Source organism: Pleurodeles waltl, chromosome 11 (genome assembly GCF_031143425.1).
Source record: "Pleurodeles waltl isolate 20211129_DDA chromosome 11, aPleWal1.hap1.20221129, whole genome shotgun sequence".
Classification (NCBI taxonomy): domain Eukaryota; kingdom Metazoa; phylum Chordata; class Amphibia; order Caudata; family Salamandridae; genus Pleurodeles; species Pleurodeles waltl.
Window position 1 is genome coordinate 711442741 of NC_090450.1, and position 5666 is coordinate 711448406.

Consider the following 5666-nt stretch of genomic DNA (forward strand, 5'->3'; position numbering starts at 1 on the left):
AACAGCCCCAAACAGCCTTCCTGACGTTCGAGAAGGCCTCGTTTGAAAGGGGAGACTCTCACCTTTCAGACTAGGCCTTCCTGAACAGGTTTCCTGGCCCTCGAGAGCCACGAAACCCCACTAGACACCAGGGATTTCACTTGGGGGTGTCGGCCCCCTTGGCAAACGCCCCCCCCCCCCCCCCCCCCCCCATCATGGCCCTCAAGGAAACCATACAACTACTAAAAAAATATATATATATATATATATATATTTATTTATGTAGAGAGATATAGCTATATCTATCTAAATATATATATATATATATATATATATATATATATCACTTTTGTGATCGGCCCCCAGGAAAACCAGACCCACATATAAAAGTGATCTATATATACATACGTGTGTATATATATATATGCCACCAGTTGTCTTGCAGTTGCAGCTTGCGTCTTCAAAGCAATGCACATACTTCAGCTGATGCGTTTCAACTGTAGCTTTTAGGCAGCAATAAAAAAAAAGTCAAGTAAGTCTTGTGATTATGTTACAAAAGGATGAGACTTTTGTCTAGTGGCAGTTTTGGTGCCATAAAGAAGCGCAGAAGGTTTATATGCCTACTGCAAAGAGCAAAGCTGTATTTTATGTAAATAGCTGACTACATTAGTAAAGTCAGCCATTACCTGAGCTATAATACAAATTAAATGTATGTGCGGGAGCGGCTATGGAGAGATGAAGTGCACTTTTGCTGGGTGGTAGTGAGGGAATCCGAGGAGGAGGACATCGGAGTGGGAACACCAATAATGATTGTTGGACTGGGTGCTAGAGGTGCTAAAGACTGTGACGACTGGCATGTGACAAAGTGTTTTTTGAGTGTCTTGAAAGAACGTGCAGATTGAGGGAAGAAGCGAAGGTGAGGTGACCTCTACTGTTGCAAGTATCACACACACACCAGCAATTTTGTGACGGTCTACGTAGGTTAGTGGTTTAGAGCAACAGTTTAGCCAGTAGCAGAGATGGCATCTTGTTGGATGACTGCTGTTCACGCCCTCTCTCGGGCTATACAGGACAGCTCTGACATAGGATCAGACAGGGACAGCAGAAACTGAGACAGCATGTGAGGGATAGGACAATGGCGCAGACTCTGGGTGTGATTTTTCAGTCGTCGGAGTCCCATGCGATAACTCCTCTTCCAGTAATTATGGGGGAGGTGATGAGGACAGTCCTGCTGACCCTTCGCAAGCACAGTCTGTGCAACGGGACAATAGAGGGTTAGCCCAACCCAGAGAGCAGGTGAATGCGGCGGCAAGCAGAGAGAGAGAGAGTGCTCTCTTGGGAGCTCCCCAATTTAGTTCAGCCCTAAATTCCACTGCCCAAATCGTATTGTGGAGTCCTCAAAATTATATATCACAAAACAAACTGGTTTTGTAAGGTAGGCATCTGTGTTTTTGGTCCTGGGCTCGGTGGCCATATAAGAAAACATACTAAAACCAGACATTTCTGGAATCTAGACATCCGGGAAAGTCCACAGACGTGTGACTTATGTGGATTCCCCAAAGTTTACTTACCTAGAATACCCTGCAAAGCTGAAATGTTGAAACAAAACTCAATTTTTTCTTGCATTTCTGTCACACAAACTACAGGAATATGCTGGGATCCACAAAATTCCTACAACCCAGTGATTTCTCACCTGTCATGATAAAAACACTACCCCACTTGAGTGCCTGTACCTAGTGCCTGCGTCAGGAATGGATCACCCCAGGGTCAACAGTTGCCTCATGCAAGGACCAACATTGATCGTTGTGTGATCTATTTCTGTTGCGGGCACTAGGCCTACCCACACAAGTGAGGTACCATTTTTATCGGGAGACTTGGGGGAATGCTGGGTGGAAGGAAATTTGTGGCTCCTCAGATTCCAGAACTTTCTATCACCGAAATGTGAGGAAAAAGTGTTCTTTTTGGCCAAATGTTGAGGTTTGCAAAGGATTCTGGATAACAGAACCTAGTGAGAGCCCCACAAGTCACCCCATCCTGGATTCCCCTAGGTGACTATTTTAAAAAAATGCACAGGTGTGGTGGGTTTCCCTAGGTGTCGGCTGAGCTAGAGGACACAATCCACAGGTTTACACCAAAAAACACCTACAGACTTCAATGTAAAAATGTGATGTATCCATGTTGCGTTTCCTATCTCGGGCATTAGGCATACCCATGCAAGTGAGGTACCATTTCTATCAAGAGACTTGGGGGAACACAGAATAGAAGAACAAGTGTTATTATTGACCCTTGTCTTTCTCTACATTTTTTCCTTCCAAATGTAAGAGAGTGTGTAAAAAAGACGTCTATTTGAGAAATGCCCTGTAATTCAGATGCTAGTATGGGGACCCCAGAATTCAGAGATGTGCAAATAACCACTGCTTCTCAACACCTTATCTTGTGCCCATTTTGGAAATACAAAAGTTTCCTTGATACCTATTTTTCACTCTTAACATTTCACCAAATGAATTGCTGAATACCCGGTATACAATGAAAACCCACTGTAAGGTGCAGCTCCTTTATTGGCTCTGGGTACCTAGGGTTCTTGATCAACCTACATCCCTATATATCCCCGCAACCAGAAGAATCCAGCAATGGTATATTACTTTCTAAATCTACCATAGCTGGAAAAAGTTATAGAAGAAAACGGAGACAGAAATGGCTCCTTTTTCACCTCATTTTAAATATTATTTTGTTTAGCTGTTACTTTCTGTAGGAAAACCTTAAAGGATTTACACAAATGACCCTTTGCTGAATTCAGAATTTTACCTACTTTTCAGAAATGTTTAGCTGTCCGGGATTCAGCATTGGCTTCACACCCATTTCTGTCACTAACTGGAAGGAGGCTGAAAGCATAAAAAAAATAGTAAAAAAATCGGGTATGTCCCAGTAAAATGCCAAAATTGTGTTGAAACATTTGGTTTTCTGATTCAAGTCTGCCTGTTCCTGAAAGCTGGGAAGAAGGTGATTTTAGCACCGCACAAACCCTTTGTTGATGCCATTTTCAGGCAAAAGACCACATGCTTTCTTCTGCAGTCCTTTTTTCCCCATTTGTTTTTTTTAAACGAAAGTTTAGCTGTATTTTGGCAAATTTCTTGGTCTCCTCCAGGGGAACCCAAACTTTGGGTACCTTTAGAATCCCTGGGATGTTAAAAAAAAAGAAAGGACACAAGTTTGGCATGGATAGCTTCTGTGGACAAAAAGTTATGAGGGCCTAAGCAGGAACTACCCCAAATAGGCATAAAAAGGTTTCCACAGAAGATAGAAAATGCCTGGCAGCGAAGGGGTTAAAGGTTAGCAACTACTACTGCTGGTTGGGGGAGTGGAGGGCGGGAGTGGGGATTGTGGGAGGGGCGATGCCGCCTCTGTCTAAATTGCGAGCCCCCACCTTTCCGAATGCTGTCAATCAACTGCTATGTCAACCCTGTTTAGCATCAGAAAATACTGGCATTAAACCCTCTTGCAATTGCAATTGATCCTCAATGTCAAATTCTTCCTACCTTCAGGAATATGTCCATCACTGATTACATTTTCATCAGCGAATTGCTATCTCTTAAGCTTTACACCTTCGACTTAGATGACAGGGGCAACAGCAATCATGTACCCCTGTGTGCAACCAGCAACTAGATACCAAGGCGGCACCACAATTACTGTCATTTGCGGGTACCAAACGGGGAAGAATGCCATAAGGTCCTTCCCAGAAGTAAATGGACAGTGAACCTCGCCACAAAACATTTCGTTTGGATCACAAGAAAACAGTCAGCTGCTAAACCATCCAGCACACTTACATCACTGAGCATTGGGAGGAACTTGTCGAAGATTTTCGAACAGATCAGGGGAGTGGACAGAGGTTCCCTCGGAGAAGGAATTACCCTACTAGAACTACTGCCCCTCTCACTACAACAAAGGAACTCGTCACAAGCAAAGGCAATCTCTGAAGGGCCCTGGCGTCCAAAGGAAGAGGCAAAAAAAATAAAGGCTACTGCGGAGAAACGATTTCAGCATTCAGAGCAGCTTACAGATGGAATATATGGCAAAAAGAAAAAATACAAAAACGAAGAGGAATGGTTGAAGATCTTCACCTTTCTTAAAGAGAATTATTCCCATTTCTGGAGTCACATTAACAGCCTCAGCAACTTAGCCCAGACTAAGGAAAATGGTGTGGCGGAAAGGGAATGGCTCACTTATGTGAAGCTCCTATATACGGACGACCAGGCAAAAGAAACAACATCCTTCTATCCATTTCCTGTCCCAGACCACCTTGCTCAACAAGATTGAAAATAAGGGAGGACACTTTCTTCTGTTGCCCAGGCTTCCATCTCTTCAAACAGAATGCATACCTAGGATTTTGCTTCTAGATATAAGAGGGCGATGAGCCGGTAATATGTCCTGTTTGAGCAGTCTCCCTTTTTGTAAATCGGGAAGAGAATTGACCCTCTCCATGAGGCTGGAATCATAGCGGTAGCGAAGGCATAGTTGTAGAGTAGGGTGAGAATCCTGGCCCAATACTCTTGTACTAATTTGTAGCCAAACCCAAGGCCCACATCTTAAAAGCAGGAGTGCCCAAGTCACCCACAACCTGAAACGGCTCAATTATCGCCTGCAAAGCCCAACAGTGAAACCAATGCTAAAAGTCCTGAGAGCAAAACTGTTCCCAGCTCTAAACTACAGCCATTTAGCCTTCCCTAACACACTGGAAATGCACCTCATGAGCACTCAAATCTCAGCATATAAAAAATGTTTCTATTGACCCTGGGAAGCCAGAAAAGCGAGGCTGAGACTGGAGCTCGGCCTCAGGAGACCAGACCTCGTATGCCAAGGGGTACTAGTAAAATATTCCATTAGGAACCTGTGGGCCCCTGAGACCACACTTGAAAATCAATCTTTGAGGAGGAGGGTCCCCCATGGCAAATCTATCTTGCAGAGGCAATCAGTTGTGTGAAAATCGAGGCCGCCAACTTACTCTGCCGAATATACCATTCCCAGTCTGGAAAATAGCAATGTGCAGGTCCCGAAAACCTCATTTGAACAGGATACCAATAGGCTCTGTCGCACCTTCACCTTCGAGGCACTCGGCAGCTCCTGTACACCGGGGAAGGCTCAGCCCTACTTTCATTAAGCTCTCACAGCCGAGACACACAAGAACACCATTTCCATGAGGCTCCTTGCCCTCCAATCATGGATTTTAACCCCTCCTGGGCCAGGCAGGATGAGACAATATCCTGCAGACTTTGCAACTGCAGCAGAGAATCCTGGCTCACCGCCATCGATTGCTAGTTCCTTTATTGTGGGCCAACGGTATCAGACCTTGCAGAAAAGCCTTGGACTTGTGTTTCTCTGCCAATACACAAAGAACCAAAGCAAGGTTGGCGAAATTTACAGATGTATTCGATCCGCACTTCTTAACATCTTAACTGGGTGACAACTGAGGAGTTCCAGTGTTCTCATGCCCTTTCTCCTTTCCCCTCCGTGGGGTCCAGAGCTTGCACACGTTGAACAACTTAAGGGATACAAGCAAAGTTAGTCTGCCCTTGAGGTCAGACACATTGCAACACGAGCACTCTGCACCTTCTTGCCTTTTGCACTAACTGCGATTTTGTTACTCAGAGTAACCTGGATGCAAGACTAGAAGAGACAATACCATGACACTC